Source organism: Chrysemys picta, chromosome 4 (genome assembly GCF_011386835.1).
Source record: "Chrysemys picta bellii isolate R12L10 chromosome 4, ASM1138683v2, whole genome shotgun sequence".
NCBI classification, from domain to species: Eukaryota; Metazoa; Chordata; order Testudines; family Emydidae; genus Chrysemys; species Chrysemys picta.
Genome location: NC_088794.1, coordinates 110288718 through 110306420, shown reverse-complemented (window position 1 = coordinate 110306420; position 17703 = coordinate 110288718). Strand labels below are relative to the sequence as shown.

Here is a 17703-nt window from a genome sequence, read left to right as displayed (position 1 = left end):
CAAAAATGGGCATTTTTAGTATACTACCTGGCAACCATTCTCTTTAGAAAAATAAGTTATTCCTTCACTTATGTGGTATACCACTCCCTTCAGTCTCCTTACATGCCAAAGGGCTCAAAAGGGAGCTCGCTTAAAAATCAATGGCCCTGTATTTTTGGACCTGGATTTGTTAGCATAACCAACCCCCGTTTCAGCTAAAAAGAGCAGTATATGGATTTGGGACACATCCTGCAGCTTTTGATTTCATAAACAAAAACAAATAAAAAGAATACATTTAGAAAGATCTTTTAAATATTGCATTAACATTTTACATTACAGGTGTGTGATATTAGCAAAATGGATATAACAGCAGTCAGATGTTTCACAATATTTGTTTCACCTGATTATATCATAGTTCAAATGGCTAAAACATCTTTTTGAGGTTACATATTTTCATTGAGCCAAACCCTTTGGTCTTTATTCAGTCCTTACTCAGGCAAACACCCATTGAAGGCATTCACCTCTGCCAGTTGTGCTGTCATTGAATCTAACTAAAATTAGTGGCAAAGCTTCCATTGTGTTCAATGGGACTAAGGCCAGGCCATTGGGGGCAGCAAGGCAAGAACAGAGGCAATGGAGAATCTGTATGCAAAGACAAAGTCACACAGTGAAAGTCGAGGCATACTTCTGGCACCTTAGAGACTAACAAATTTATTTGAGCATAAGCTTTCGTGGGCTACAGCCTACTTCATCGGATGCATGTAGTGGAAAATACAGTAGGAAGATCTATATATACACAGAGAACATGAAACAATGTAACACTTGGAATACTATAAAGCAATTTATTAAATACTATAGATTTCAGTAGTGAAGTACACTATAGTCTTTGCACTAAGCAATCCTAAAACTGGTGTAGCTGAACATGAGATTATCACCACACTGTCGGGGAAGTACCAGCATAATACTTCATATGACAGCATCAGCCCAGTTGCTAATGTAGGGTACCAGGCTGGGGAAAAGAATATGACCAGGGCTTCCATCACCTTTGGGGCAATTAACAGCTGGTGCAAATTAAAGCAGCCGTTAGAGATGACCCAGCACACAGCTAGCCCGGGATTGAGGGATTGCAAAGCTTGTTTTAAAGCCTTCTGAGCTGCAGAACCACCTTGCCTGCAGCCAAAGATCTGGATCATTAGGTTGATAGGGGAAAATATTGTCTGTCTATCCTAAACAGCCATGGACATAAAAATTTTGGAGCTAGTGTTGCGATGGCTATTCAGATCAAAGCTAAAATCCATTATTGGTTACATAACCTGTATATTTTCACCTGTTTTTATGTCCTATTTTAAAATCTGAATGATCTGAACTAGCTAGGCTGGAGCCCAGACTAGCAATTAAATACTACTTAAACCTTCCCAATCAATGTACTTGTCATGCTCAAGATGCATACCTAATCCAATAAAACATTACTGTTAAGCTTGGAAGGATTAGATTTTTATTGGTAAACATCCATTTTACCATACACACATGAACCAGTGAAAAAATGTTTCCATAGGAAATAATTGACATTTACACATAAGCAAAGTAAGAAAAATGCTGCTTTAGAACTTATTACAGTTTGATTTAAGGATATTTCCTTTGTAAATTTTGAAATGGATGTTGACAATTTGTTGTTTAGTGGTTATAGAGCTTTAACAGTTTGAATCTCAACATCTACTATAATGAAGTAATTATTCTCTGACCTCCCATAATTTCCCACAACTGTGAACATTTAAATAGAGAAAAAAATGTTTAAAACCCATACTTTTGTGCAACAGTGAAAATTTAAATAGATAAAAATGAAAAAAAAATGCTTAAAACAAACATCATTATTATCCATCAAAATTATAAAAAATGGATTTCTGTCATACTTAATTATTGTTACTATTTTTAAATCTTACTAATAAAAGCAGTCATTTTACCATGTCAGTTAGCAGTTAAAATGATCCTTTTATCGTTCTATATAAAATATTAAATATAATAGATGCCTTAAGAACAAGAGTGTCCTGAAACCCAGTCAGCCTTAAAGACTAAGTTTTGAAAGTTAGTTAGAAATCCTCAATAATTATTGGGGGATAAAATGTGGTGAGTAGGTAATTAAGATAGATTTAATGAACCCCATTATTGCATCAAAGCTTAGTACTTTCGAACTAGAATTCAGTGACAAGGGCAGTTGAGTGTCACAGCTCATTTACAAAAGGCATCAGGCACTTTTTCCTCCCCGTAGAAAGATTGCATTTCTGGGGAGTTTTTACACTTCCCTCTGCACACCCCTAAAAGAAGGGCTTTGGACTGAAGAAGGGAACTTGGCTTCTAATGTAGCAGCTGCATGTGCCACCGAAGCACATTAACATTTCAACGTTTACAAAATGAAAGCGATAGAATCGACCGTTTGCACCTCTCGGGAGAGCTAATGTATGAGCCACTGACTTTGAGAGATTTCCCGACTGGGTCATTATAGCAAAAGGGGCATACACATACGATTCTCTTTGTCATGGCACGGGAACCTCTGTACATTTAAAGGGGAAACATAACCTAGTTCATTGTTATTATCATTATCGATCCACTTGTTATTTTAAGCTCTCCAGCCCCAAACTTTTTCTGATTTCATGCCACCTCTTTTGTTGAATTTTACTTTCTTCCTATAAAGAGGGGATACACGTAGGCAACATTTTTAGGGCGTGCAATCAGCATTTGAATTCAAAATTAACCCATTAGATTTACACTATTTTTAAGATAAGAAATTCAGGTTCTAAAACAATGTGGGCGTGGATTTCACGCTTTAATTTAATGAAACGCTTTCCCTTGATCTGGTTTAATTTCGCATATACGTCCTGTCACAGGCTATTTACAGGATAGTTCATCTCTTAAAATGATTTGGTTATGTGAGCGCCCTTCAACACTATTTTGTATAGAAAGGCTAAATGGAGCATTGCTTTGATAGTGCTATCAAATAACAGGGCATAATTTTAAGTTACACAGAGATACAAGGGGGGTGAGGTAATATCTCTTATTGGACCAACTTCTGTTGGTGAGAGAGACAAGCTTAGGAGCTACACAACATGTTTCTCCCACCAACAGAAGTTGGTCCAATAAACGATATTCCCTCACCCACCTTGTCTCGATAATATCTGGGACCAACACAGCTACAACACTGCATATACCAATTAAAGTACAAAGGACTCTCCTGCAAGGCAGTTGTTATGGAAGATGTTACTTTTTAAAGGCACTTAAAGGATACGTTAAAACTTTTTAAAATATACTTTTAAAGGGCCAACCCATTAACATAATTTTATTACCAACTGGAAATTAAAAATCTAAAATGTACAGGGCAACAAGGTTCTTTTCTCCCCCTCCCCCAATAAAAATGGCTGTTCTCCTGAATTTCCATGTATGGATGTGGGTAAGTGAAATCACTGAAAGGCAAGTTCAGAGCTGAACACTAATGGTGGGTTCTGTTTGTTTCCAAGATTACAGGTATAAGCAAGAAAACAATTTTTGGTGTTTTCGTTCTCATATGTTCTTGTAGGTTTCATTTTATTGTGAGATGTTTACAGTAGTTTTCCTTTAAACCACCCTCAAGCCCTCCCATGCGAGGGTAATGTGTACACTGCAGTCTGTGCAAATTACAACCGTGAGGGTGCTCCCCTCTTCTTACCTAGTGGAGTGTGAAATAAGCCTATCTGGTGGGCATATTAAGGCAGACTGAAATGGATATTAACAAGGTTTGTAATTAGGAACATTGAAAGCCAGTCGAACACGGTACAGGTTTGTAATGTTGTTGATGATTATTACCTTGATACAATAACCCCAAACCTCAGCTCAATGATTTAAGTATAAAGCAGAAGCCAATGCCTGCAGGGACTTCTGTACCAAAGGGGGTGCGATGATTTTTTTATTATTATTTCACAATTATCTATCGTTGAAAGCAAGGCACTTACTTACTCCTTTTTTTAGTGGGCTTGAACTAGGTGGGAGTCTGTGCTGCATACATTGCTGCCTTCGTTCAGGGTGACCAAATGAACCACTGACAAATACAAAACACGGAGCTCTTGGAACTTGCCCAGCTCAACTCATCACTCACATGAATATTCATCCAGCCACATGAACTTGTAGCTCGGAACAAAGCAAACAACCCTCCTCCTCTTCCTAGTTACATCCACGACCATAGGTGACTGGACCAGATTATGTGGTCATAATAGGCACGTCTCTCAGCCCCGCAGAGAACTTCCTCTTTTTCTCTCATCCTGAACTTCTCATTAAATGTAGCAGTTTCAAGAGTTTAAACTCCATCCTTTTTTGATCGTGCCCTACTTTGTACTCGCTGATGCACAAGCCTGAAAATGGATATTACAGCTTTTTATGATATAATATCCCCCTAATTGGTGCTTCATAGGGCCGTGCCTGAATTCTTTTCAATTAAGCCTAAACTACAGTAACTCTTTCCCTCTGTGCATGCTGGAAAAGCCATTCAGGAAAGAGAGGACTGGTACTGCACAATTCCAAAGTACCTTAATGTGTCAAAAATGTTTTCTGAAGAAAGCAACACTGTAAATGCAATCACCTACATTGGTGTCCTCATTGTTAACCGGGAGCCAAAGTATTGCTAATTGTCCTGCGTTTTAGCTGGATTTTTAAAGCATTATGTAGTAAGTACACCGAAGGGTCAATTTGTGAAGTGAAATACTTAGCATGCAAAGCGTAATACAAGATGCTGTGTAATACTTGACCTCTCAGCATAATAAATGTAGCAGTGAAACGCTGTGCATTCAAGATTCACTGAATAGAGCCTTCGCAGAGGAACAAAACCAGAAAATGTTCTCTTCATTCCTTTTTTTCCCCCACTAAGCGAAAATTATTCTTTATAATGGCCATTGCAGCAATTAGCCAGCATTTGGGGAGAATAAATGTGCAGAAATAGCAATTTATTATTTTAAATGAGATTTTTGTGTGGAGCCTGCAAATTACTTGGAGGTATATGAATAATTGTTGCCTTAGCTTTATGCTACAGAATAGGGTGTGGGTGGGTATAAAGATTTCCTATTTGCAGTTAAATGTTTGGACATTTTATAATTTTAATTTCACTCACAGTCTGTCTCGATTGACCCTGCTTTCCCCATTGATCACTTCATGTATGCCTGGAAACAAGTGTGCAGATGATGGGAGCTTTCCAATTAGAGGGTTTAAAAAAAAAACAACCCTACGAATGTGACATGTACGTGCAATCAAGTTTTACTCTGGAAGTTACAACAGGGTGTTTTGAATTTAGCTTACCCCCTCCCCTCCAAATCAATATCTTTAAATAATTCAACATGTTTGGTGGACAGTTATCTTTATTCTCTACATCTGGAAACCTAATTGGGATTTTAGATACACATTTAAAATGTTTTATTCTCGCAGAAATAAACTCTGCCAGTCCTTTCGGATTCATGTAATTAATCCGCAGTAGAGTGAAAGTGCTGGACTTAACTTTATCGTTATAAAGTGGACAAAGTTTTGTGAAGATGAAATTAAGAATTTTGCAGAGGAAGTTTGGTAAATTCTAGCTTCTGGTGTGGTATTGTGGAGTCCTTTTATTTCAGTGAAAGTAAAGACACTTCATTGAGAATAGCTGAGACACAAGGCAGTGCAGAGTTCTAGAGACACGGAGTAGTTTTACTCTGAACAGTGGCTCTTCCTGCACTGGTCTCTGTAAGCTTTTGTCCTGCAGAAAAATCTGGAGAGTGAATTTAAAATGTATAACTAGAAACTTGCCTGCACCAGTGTTCCTCCTCACCCTTCGCCCCTAACTCCTCCCGTCCACCCCTTCCTTCCCTACATCCAACTGTTCTGCTCCTGAACAAAACTGCCTCTGATATTGTGGTTTCTTGGGCAGCCAAATAGGATATTGTGAAGAGAGGCACCTAGTTTGAAGACCTGCATAACTTCAGAAATTAAGACTCCCTTCACTCTAACTCCTCATGTTTGTATAATTTAAATTGTGACAAGTATTTCCTACATCTCTTATGCTACAACAAGGGAGAGGCTCCTCTGTAAATAAAGTTAGTTTCCTCTCTTAATTGTTTATATATGACAATAAACTATAATGAATAATAAAATACCTGCACCCCTTAGGGATCTGACCCTGCATACCCCAAACCTCAAATCAACTTTGCAGTATACAAGTTCAACTTGAGCCCCCTACTTAAAACTGTGCAATCAGGTTTTCTCAAACCCTGAGCTATAGAAAGAGTCACCCCCACCCCACATTCCAGAAGACATTGCTGATCACAGTGAACCAAAATATATTATAAACATACTCTAGTAAGGGGTAGTGCACATTTTAATAATTTCTTCATGTTTATCGTATAACCCCTATTTTCAGTGGGTGCATCTGGCAGAAAATAAAGCAAGCTTCACAATAGTCCACAAAATGAACAGAAGTAGGTAACTGTGAACAAGTGTAGAAAGATATAATGCACATAGCTGTATTTTTAGATGCTTAGAGGTCTTACAGTATGGGTGTCCTAGTAAACAAAAAGAAATTGCTATTATTATTGATGGAAATTGAGTTTCTCCTGATTTAGCGTGAGATCAGAATCAGGCTCAGTGAGTCTGGGCTCTAGTATACACACACTCTCTCTCTCTTCCCACATAAGTTGTGGTAATATCCATGTGCTATATTGCAGAATCAAGGGATAAGTTTCACTTAACATGAACATTTCATAACTTCACTTGCACTCTGCCCACTAATCCATTTCCTCTGAAACTTCACACAACCCTTTTCCCTTTTAAAAGAAATTAAGCAGCCACAAAAGTTTGATTCTCACCCTCTCTTCTCGGAAGTGCAGCAGGAGCATAGTCAGTCCTTTACAGGTGACAACTCCACATCTCCTGATCGTGCCGAACTAGAAATAGCTTGGGTCAGATTTTCCAGTGAATCTGTACCAGCAGAGAATTTGGCTTAGGAGCTTTATACCCCTGGAAAAGGGAAAGTATAAGCTTCCCAGTGTAACACATTGGATTTGCTTCTAGCCTTCAGAAGTCCCAAGATATCAGATGAATTTAGGTAAATTTTATATGCTTTAAGACCATATTAGTGATATTTTTTCCTCTTCTTCAGAGGTCCATACAGTTGGATTCATGGCAATAAGTGAGCCAGTTCTAACAGGAGAAGGCATACAAAAATCAGTCCCAATAAAATTATGAAAAACTCTTGAGAAACTTTTAAAAATGGTTTTTCTGTAAAATACATGGCACAAAATAAATAATATATTTATCCCACACCATGTAAACTCATTTAGGATAACTTGTATAATTCACTCATGGCTTCACCCATTGTTGAATAATGTGGCCATACCAAACTCCTGCTGAGAGCATCCTTATACCATGCCATTGCATTTTGTATGCCAAATATTATATTTAAGTGCCAACCCAGTGCCACTGCAGTGCTTAAGAGCTCATTATTGGTTTGAGCATTGGCCTGCTAAACCCAGAGTGGTGAGTTCAATCCTTGAGGGGGCCATTTAGGGATCTGGGGCAAAAATCTGTCTGGGGATTGGTCCTGCTTTGAGCAGGGGGTTAGACTAGATGACCTCCTGAGGTACCTTCCAACGCTGATATTCTATGATTATATGACAAATCAACTTTACCCATGCAGTCATGACTGGCACCTCCAGACTATAAAAATGCAAAATAAAAGAGGATTCAACAATATTTTCTATAATTTTTGTTACCTGCATGTAAAAATGTTTCTTGGCAGTATATTTTTAATACATTTTAAAAAGACATGATGAAAAAAAGAAGCATGTCATGGTTTTGTGTTTCTGCTGGGTTACAAAAGCAGATCTTAGAGTCACTGGAATAGTAGACAAACCTACTTGTGTTCTCAGAAATCTTTGCTATGTTTGTATCTTGTCTTGGGGTGTGCAAGAGCAAACAGTCAGGGATTATTAAAATACTCCCATATTTATATTTATGAAAACTAATGGCTTAAAATAAATCCCAAAAGCTATCTGCAATACTACTTAGTAAAAAATCAGTAGGCTAGAAGTCTAGAAAAATAAGACTTTCTTTTTCCGCTTTTAAAAAAAAAAATAGTATTCATTTCTGTGCCTCAGTGGCTACTTCTTTTTACACCCCAAAGTAGTGCAAGCTCTAAATTCGGTGAAGTTACCAAAAACACTGAAAAAAAAGATAAGTGCTCCAAGCTGTTTGTGTCAAAATATTTCTTAATTCAACACCAAATTAAAATATAATGCTATTTTTCTATACTACTACAACACCAGAGAAGGTGTAACTTTTGCACTAAGGATTGCTTTAGAGATGCTAAGGTACCCTTCAAAGACAAGTATCTCTGAACTGGTAAGGGTTAACCAATACATCTAAAACAAACATAGGGCCAACATTTTCAAATAAACTTTGGCACCTTAATTAATATTTAAGCATTTAAATCAGAGGCCACAATTCCCACCACTTATGAAAATCAGAGTATTTTAATTTAGCCCCCTAAATATGGATTTAGGAGCCTAACTTTAGGCAATTATATTTTTTAAAATTGTCTATTTGTATATCTACCCACCAGTTTCCAGAGATGTCGAATCGAGTCCCTTGCTGTGATGAATGTCGTTGCTGGAAATACCATCTCTGCAGACATAATGAGCCAGACCAACTCCTGGTGTAACTAAGTTGCAAGTTCATTAACTTCAATGAGTTTCCTCATGAATTTGGCCAATCATTTCTGGACAGAGTCAGCGGTATATCAATCCACCCATTCCTGAGCAGGCTCATAAAGAAGCTAGCAAAAAGGCCAACTGCAAGCTCATCTCACTGACACTAACATTCTAGATCTGGCCCAGTTTGAATTCAGGCCAGGACTCAGAACTGAAACTGCCCTGGTGGAACTGATGAATATTTTCCTTTTGTCAATGGATAGAAGACAAACATTTCATCCTTCTTGAGCTCTCTGCAGCATTCAACACTACTGACTATGAGAGTCTGCTGTCTCACCTGAAAGCGGTGGCAGGGGTCCAAGGTAATATGCTGAAATGGTTTGAGTCCTTCCTGGAGGGATATACCCAATGAGTACTGCCAGCAGTATGCATATGATACACAACTCTACCTATCCTTCACCACATACAGTCATGCCACTACCACCAATATGGCCCATTGGGTGAAATCAACTCTTGGGTGAAATCAACTCTTGGGTGAAGAACAGCTGATTGAAGTTGAACTCACGCAAGACAGAGGTTGATGATATACACTCACAACTGGCCAATTCAATGCATAGTCTGAGTACACTTGGATTCCTTATTGACATTGATTTTTTACATAGCAGCATCTGCAAATAACACTCTCTACAGACTCGGCTTGGTTAGGAAGCTCTGTTGCATTCTGGCAGATGAAGACCCTGCCTCATTTATTCACACCTTTGCCACCTCTTGGCTGGATTACAGCAATGCAATATACCTGGGCATGAAGCCTTCAGCACTTAGGAAACTCCAACTAGTACAGAATGCTGCAGCACATCTCCTCAGCAACACAGCCTACCACAGACATATCAGACCTGTCCTCTGCTCTCTACACTGACTTTCTTTAGAATTTTGAATCAAGTTCCAGGTCTCAGACCTTCTCTTCAAAGCACTCCATGGCTTCAACATCTAAAAGCTCTGGGACAAAGACTGGTTGACAACTAGGTTCCACTGGCACAATGGAACTTCCAACAATAAAAGTAAAGCTCTTCTGTGTGAGACACAGAATCTTCCCCAGGGGTGGTCCGAGACTTTGGAATGAAATCTCACAGGAACCGTGAAACTCACCAATTTCTGCTCCAAGTACAAGGTGCATTTCTTTGACCTTCCCTTCTCTAATATAAACACACACACACACACATATATATTTAAAAAGACACACTACTAAAACAAGACACTCCACAACATATGCTTCTCCCTCTGGGAAGAGGATGAGAGAAAAAACACACAATAGATATGTAGTCATGTTGCTTAATGCACTACCGGAAGGAGCTTAGATACTACAGTCACGAGTTAAATAAATGCATCTTCCATGACAAATTGATCGGGAATGTACCAGGATGGTGCAAGATAAGGAAGATACCCTGTCCTATCTTATATCTTTTCCTGCTACACTTTCCTCCCATCTTTTGTCTCAGCATGTAAATTACACTCATTTTGCACAGTCACGGAATGCCAGATCAAAGCAAGTTACTTTACCTTATCTCTTAATCCTGTTTTCTTACCAATTACCACCATTTATCGCATTTCCACCACTGTTTCTGCCACCACAAAACCAGGTTCAGACAATTGCATAAGAATTGCAACAGCTTCCAGTAGGGGTGGATTTTGCTTCAGTTATACAGTTGCAAACGGGAGATGCACCTCTACAGACGAATAAAATTTAGCCTCAAATCTGGATTTTGCCCTGGATGTATGATAAAAGTAAAGGTAACTCTGCACTTCCTTATGTATGAGAAAAAGAGTAGAGAACAGGGACATGAAGTATAAATGAGCAATCACTCTTTTAAAAGAAAAAGTGAAAGTAAAATGATATTAAACAAAATGAGCAAAGCAACAAACAGGAGTAATATAAGATAAACCCACAGAAGGAAAAAGGCAAAAGCAAACAAAAGAAATAATATAAACGCAACAAAAACAGTCACTACAATACAAAGAGCTAACCTTATTTGTCATATTATATTAAGTAGAGTGAGGTGGAACATGGCAGTTTCAAAGGTTCAAGAATTTTTTTTCTTGGTTGCAATTCATGAAGGCATTTATCCAGAGTTTCCATTTAAATTTTAGATTCAATGAACTCTAAAATTACAAATTAAAAAAACTTCTGAATGCCACCTGGTTTCATGTTGAAACTTGAAATCATTAATTTGATATGGATTTCAATACAAAACTACAAATCAGGACAGGTTTGCTCACAAATAGCCTTAGGGTCATGGATCTTAGACTTTCCAGAGTTTTGAATTTTTCATGAGATCTAACCTGGGCAAGTTTTATATGGTTTCAGGGTTCACAGTGAACATTTCACACAGCTCTAATATGAAGATGCTTAACCTATAAATTAATATATCTCACTGATAATCCTGAATCAGTGAAAGGGGTTCTATGTAAAACTAAAAGGAAATAAATCAATTTTCTAATATAGGTAACATTTGTACATGTAATGTTGTCATTTTAAATATATTAACTGAATGGAGTTATGAAACTCATCACTAGGTTCAAAGGACAAAGTAATAGGTTGGGCTTTAGTCTTAAAGATGTAATTCCCCCCTCCCCATTTTGAAAAGTAACAAATATAATTATCAGTTCGATTAGCATGAAATTTTGGCCTGCTGCAGTAGGATACAAAGCTTTATTACACTTGCAAAGCTATAAAAAAAAGACTTGAACTTTAAGATTCCCATAAATTATATTTTGCTAACAGATATCAGTGTGGAAAGCAAGACTTAAGGAACATCAAAAATTAATTAGCTCTGTACAAATTATGAAGAAAATGTTTAGGCAAGTGTTTTCTTGGTAATTCATAACTATATTTAGATATTGTAATGATTAGAACTTAAAAGAAACAAGATAATTATAAACTTCATCGAAAGTCACATATAGATCACAGATTAATACTATTGTATATTAAATGAAGAGACTAAATATAGGCTACTCTGTAAATGTGATTGTATGTAGTAGTAAGAATGTGGTACAGTAAGGCTAACAGTCTTTTCCTGTTCAATGAGTTGGAATTAAACATGTTAATCTGAGGTCTCTTTCAAGTATTTTATTAAACTACTTTGGCCTTTAATTCCTTTAGCTTGCATCATTTAATGTAATGTTATTTATATATATATGAAGTATGTTACACTTATTAACCAATGTGTAAAAATCTAAAGTACAGATTTTATGTAATGGGCTAATTACAGGACTTTAAAGCCACCTACTGAGTTTTGCTAAGCTTAACAACAGGTTCACTGAACTGGATAAATTTATTCAAACTTGTGGAAATGAACCCCATTCTATGTGCAACCGTACTGGGAAAACACACAAATTATACCTCAATACCAGTTTAATGGGTCAAACAGTGAACCTGAATACTGAACTTATCTACATCTTGCAACAGCGAGAAGCTATAGGCCCATTCATTGTTTCTTCCTTATGCTTATAAATAACTAAAATATGGTACATGGGATAAGCATAAAGTTTTCAATGTCTATAAAACTGGAATAATTTTTCTTACGTTAATCTTTGCAACCATCTTGGTACATATAGCAAATGCAACTTTGCTAAACACATAGTTCAAATATATCATCCTTTACTTTAGAAGAATATCTTCCTATTACTCCTATTGGGTGTAGTTTTTATTTATTTACTTATCTGCACATACTTTTCAGAACCATCTTCTTTCAACCTTCTCATTTAACATCTATTAAGTAGGTCCAAATTTCATTTTGCTGATGCTGGTGTAAATCAGGACTAACTTCATTGAAGCTAATGGAGTTGTACCTATGTAAAATCTGTGTGAGATCAAAATCAGCCCCAGTAGCTTTATTAAGAAAGCATATTACACAGAGTTGAGTTTTAGGTCATCATATATGACTACTGCAGGAGTTGTTTAGCTCTGTAACTTCTTCAAACTGCCACAGAGCCCAATTCTACTTTCATTTATATCAATGTAAATCTAGAGTAACTCCTTTGACTTCCATTGACTTATTCTAGATTTACACAGCGGAACAATGCAAAATTTGTCTCACAGTTTTCCCTTCCTTCAACTTTGAAATCTATTTGTAATAAAAAGTTGAAGACAATGTCCAACTCAAATATATTGGCTGTGACCTGTCCTTCAAAAATTATAAGTAGAAGGAGACTTTAAATACTACTATAGTTCAGGTCCATATGTTAATCTTGGTGGGGATTTTTTTTTTGGCTGTTCAGGGATAGCTGGTAAATTATGTAATAAAATCTTTTTTAATCAAAAGGGGAACATGCTATTGCTGATTTACAAGATTTTATTGTTTATCTGTACACTGTTCTCAAAAACTATGCATAATCTATTCAGTGGCTGACATTTGGGTCTTGATGGATACATTCAAGCATGTATTTTCTGAGATAATAACCCTAGTACACTGCTCTACAATGCGTTCAATGAAGATACGCCTTATAATGCTCATAATTGTTGCTTAAGTTACAAAAATGAATTTTTCAGTAAATGAGGAACAAGACACAATCTTCTGCCCAGAGAAGAAGAGTTTAAATAAGAAATGCAGAAAATTTAGCCGACTGCTGTAACAAATGAAATGGTGTTGCATTGAAAAACATTTGAGGCAATTAATCAATGCTGTGTTTGCACATATCATTAAATATATTATACTAAGTTTAGATTTGACTTCTATGCTTCTTTTATAAAGAGTTAAAAGAAAATACATTTGAATTCATGCTGATACTGAAAACATGCTCCTAGCTCCTAGTTTCTTGGATTTCAAATCATTTCCATTAACAAACAGCTATTTGCCCTCTAATAAAATATGTCATTATGCTTTATTCACATCACACAAAAGAATCACTGAAAAATCGCCCCAATGATGGCCAATAATTACACATTTTGCTCCTGCACGAGCAATGAAGAAATCTGTTCATTGGAGAAAGCAGGTGCTGGGGCATCATGCTAATAGTCAATGTGTGCCACAGTAATTAGCCATTGCAATTGCTAAAATTAACAATTAGCTAACATGCAATTCTCTTTTTGCAGGCTGCAGTTTACTTTGTATAATCCTCGTATGTTCTTAGTAATTATTCTGACAGCTTATTATTTTTATTTTTTCTGGTTTGAACACAGCTTTAACATTTGAATCAGTCTACCCAAATGTTCAACAGGCAGTATGAAACAAATGCTTCACTAGGCAATTTCAAAGGAACACATTTGTTTTTATTCTCAACTTTGTATTGTTCAAGAAATACATGATTCTTTTATAGACTAAGAACTCTTCATCTCATTTGTGTGCTGGGGACCACTGTAGGAGGCTTTAGGTCATTTTTACAATGGTAGTAGATGCAGTCATTCCAAGATTATGAGAATAATTGTAATTAAGTTTTCATGATATCTATAGCAGTGGTTTAAGGTTCTCAAACTGTGGTCCAGGACCACTGGTGGTCTATGGAGTCCTTGCTAATAGTCCATGGAAACCCAACTGGTCAAATGGTTCTAACTCTCCTCCTTGTTTCTGTCAGCTAAATAACATGAAAAGAAGCCTAAATACATCAACTACTTTCCTACTATTATTACTTTTACATGTAAGCAATTGCTGCAGTTGCCACAGCAGATGTTACACTATTGTGAAGGTGTCCACAATCACAAATAGAAGAGGAGATGATCCATGAGAGTCTTCTCTGTTAAGATGTAGTCCACGTTATGAAAGTTTGGGAATGACATACCACAGTAAAGCTTGTTAAGATTTTTTCTTGTCTATACATTAAGGTTCAGATCTTCAGCTAGCGTAAATCAGTATAACTCATTTGAAGTCAATGAAGATTCATTGATTTACACAAGCTGCAGACGTGGCCCTACATTTTTTTATTTTACTTTTTGTGTTACTCAGCAGTCCTGGAAGCCCCAACAGCTTATCAGTCTGTGGGTCAGATTGTCCTCTCCCCCTTTCCGTGTAACTCCACTGATGTTGGTAAAACTCCTCTTGCTTTACAGAGGTGTAAATGAGAGGGTAATGAGGCTCAGGGAGCTACATACTCTGCTGAACTCAGGATGGCCTGTGTAGCAGGAGCCAAACCATGTCCGAACAGTTTTAAAAAAACATTTCCATCGTTTTTAACTCTGTTCTAAAAGTTGTTTGATCCTGTGTACATTAATCAGCAAAATCATGGTTGAAAACAGTTCAGCAGACTCTGTGCACATCATGTTCTAACATTCTTTTAGAATAGCTCCATCCTCAGCATAGATGGAGCCAAAAAAGAAACAATGCATCATAGAATATTAGGGTTGGAAGAAATCTCAGGAGATCATCTAGTCCAACCCCTGCTCAAAGCAGGGCCAACACCAACTAAAGGTGACAAGATCCTCTGACTTCAATGTGAAATTCCTAAAGCAGATGGGAGAGAGAAGACACACAAGGATTCCAAACCAGTGGTCTGAAAACAGTCCGTATTAACACAAGATGCAATAATGCAACCTTTACTCAAATGAGCAACTTCAGAAGGACTTCTTGCATGAATAAGGACTGCAGAAATGTTTGTACAGCAACTAGCACAACAGGCTTCTGGACACTATTACAATATGAATAAATGAAATAATAATGGAGCATGGAAAATTATATTCCCTGGATGGGAGATTGTTTACTATTTAGGACCGTATCCTCAGCCGGTGTAAATGGATGTAGTTCCATTGACTTTAATGGAACCATGCACATATACACCAGTTGAGGATATGGACCTTAATGTTTAAAACCTAGGAACAAATAATTTAAGGGATGAAAGAATTGTCCTGATTTCCCCCTATAAATGGGGGGAAAAAATCACTAAGATCTTCCATGTGCACAATAATGAGAACATATACCCACCCAGACCATTCTTTCGCACTTACTTGCATTTTGATCTCTTTGATACAACATGTGATGCTGAGTTTCTTTCAAGCGGGTCTATTATTTGTAACATATTAGCATATTATTCAGCCTTTGCCTGATGGCAATCACTGTATTTAAGATTGAAAAATGATCCTATTATAGAGCCGTTTCAAAATACCTGATTCTTTCAAAAAGCATCCAATTGTACATGTTGGAGAAAGAAAGAATTATTTTATGGGAGTTTCTCTCTGTTTCTTTTCTAAGTATCAGCTCTTTGAAAGTTGCTCATGGATTTGGGATTTGTTAGAAAGAGGCAGAGATCTGAAATGGAACCACAAACGCCGATCTTTAGAGGGTGATTTCTGAAATCCAGACCCCAAACTATATTTGAAGTTTGTGATTAGAACTCACCTTTATAAGAGGCCAAACTGGAGCCAAAGCCAGACACCCCCAAATATCACTGTCTGAGTATTTCAAAATCTAGACCTGACCCAGATTAGAATTTTGCATCCTGGGCCCATATCTTGTTCATAGTAGCTTACGTGCTGTATAAATGGCCAATCCTGCAAAATATGACTCTGGATGACCCAAAACATCTAACTCAGAATCAATTTGAATCCTGGAAAAGCTAAAGTTCTGGACCATTTCAAATTCTGAGCTATCTAGGCTGACTCAAGCTCTGTGGTATTTCTGTAATAGCCTTTTATATGTAATGTTTTACTGTTTATATTACTTAATCTATTAATGTACAGGCTAATTTATTTGCATGAAATACTTAAAAATGTGGTTCTACTCAGAACAGAAGTTTTGTAAAAATGGAATTCCACATTTATTGTCTCTCAATAATTTCCACACCAAATTTGCTAAGTTTACAAGTAAAAATATGGTGTTTTAACTGTCAGCCTTGCAAACTCAACATGGGATCTGAAAGTCAAGCTGTGTTCTTTCAGGCTTATTCATCATCTCTTTGGACTAAAGATTCTTTAGGACAAGTTATGTCCTCAGGTATTCCTCAGCAATTTAATTATCTTCAAATCCTGTCCATATATAAAACTTCAAACAAGGCTGACAAAGCACAAGGAAATATACTATACAGAACAATTCTTTATTGGCAGCTGAAGGGACAAGATAACTCAATACTGCAATTGACTGCTTGGGCACACCCTGAGCCCTTGCAGAGTCCAAATTAAGTTAATGGGACTCTGTGCACATGCAAAAATATGCCTGCACAGAGTCAACTGCAGCACTGGGGCCATGGTGAGTTACCTTGGGCCTATGTGATCTGTTATTTTCATGTCTATTCTAAGTTTCTGAGTTAACAGAGTAAGATTTTATATGTAAATGCATGCAAAAATCGAATTGCCTTCTATGATGAGATAACCGGCTCTGTGGATGAGGGGAAAGCAGTGGATGTGTTATTCCTTGACTTTAGCAAAGCTTTTGATACGGTCTCCCGCAGTATTCTTGCCATCAAGTTAAAGAAGTATGGGCTGGATGAATGGACTATAAGGTGGATAGAAAGCTGGCTAGATTGTCAGGCTCAATGGGTAGTGATCAATGGCTCCATGTCTAGTTGGCAGCTGGTATCAAGCGGAGTGCCCCAAGGGTCGGTCCTGGGGCTGGTTTTGTTCAATATCTTCATTAATGATCTGGAGGATGGCATGGACTGCACCCTCAGCAAGTTTGCAGATGACACTAAACTGGGAGGAGTGGTAGATACGCTGGAGGGTAGGGATAGGATACAGAGGGACCTTGACAAATTAGAGGATTGGGCCAAAAGAAATCTGATGAGGTTCAACAAGGACAAGTGCAGAGTCCTGCACTTAGGACAGAAGAATCCCATGCACTGCTACAGACTAGGACCAAATAGGTAGGCAGCAGTTCTGCAGAAAAGAACCTAGGGGTTACAGTGGACAAGAATCTGGATAGGAGTCAACAGTGTGCCCCTGTTGCCACGAAGGCTAATGGCATTTTGGGCTGCATAAGTAGGGGCATTGCCAGCAGATCGAGGGACATGATCATTCCCCTCTATTAGGCATTGGTGAGGCCTCATCTGGAGTACTGTGTCCAGTTTTGGGCCCCACACTACAAGAAGGATGTGGAAAAATTGGAAAGAGTCCAGC

General features: G+C 37.5%; 1 long non-coding RNA gene across 1 annotated transcript in view; it reads left to right on the top strand.

The window, feature by feature from the left end:
• Positions 1 to 11817, top strand: part of LOC135983166 (uncharacterized) — a 48499-nt gene extending 36682 nt beyond the window's left edge. The window contains exon 2 of the long non-coding RNA XR_010600695.1: positions 8582 to 11817. This is a non-coding gene — a long non-coding RNA (uncharacterized LOC135983166). The remainder of the gene's footprint in view (positions 1 to 8581) is intronic.
• The last annotated feature ends 5886 nt before the right edge of the window (positions 11818 to 17703 follow it).